This window comes from Eimeria mitis, genomic scaffold (assembly GCF_000499745.2).
Source record: "Eimeria mitis Houghton genomic scaffold, Emh_scaff254, whole genome shotgun sequence".
Taxonomy (NCBI): Eukaryota; Apicomplexa; class Conoidasida; order Eucoccidiorida; family Eimeriidae; genus Eimeria; species Eimeria mitis.
This window is the reverse complement of record NW_013570880.1, coordinates 18,099-18,337: the sequence shown is the minus strand read 5'-3', so window position 1 is coordinate 18,337 and position 239 is coordinate 18,099. Positions and strand designations below refer to the sequence as shown.

Below are 239 nucleotides of genomic sequence, written 5' to 3'. Positions count from 1 at the left end.
CTCAACACCTTCAGTTTTTTTTTTTATTTCTTCTGCAGCAGCAACAACAAATAACTAAGCAGCAGCAGCAAACGCGGCTCGTGGTGGGGCTGCGTATACAGCAGCGACAGCAGCAGCAGCAGAAGCTGCAGCAGCTGCAGCAGCAGCAGCAGCAGCAGCAGCAGCAGCACAGAAACCTCTGCAGCTCTAGAAGCAGCAGAGCAGAAACAGCAGCAGCTGCTGCAGCAGCAGCGCAAAAA

The 239-nt window shown here is 53.6% G+C and overlaps 1 protein-coding gene across 1 annotated transcript in view; it reads left to right on the top strand.

The window, feature by feature from the left end:
* The window catches only part of EMH_0005500 (uncharacterized protein), a gene marked incomplete at both ends in the record, with an annotated part of 5,844 nt that overhangs the window by 3,289 nt on the left and 2,316 nt on the right, over positions 1 to 239 (top strand). The window lies entirely within an intron of this gene.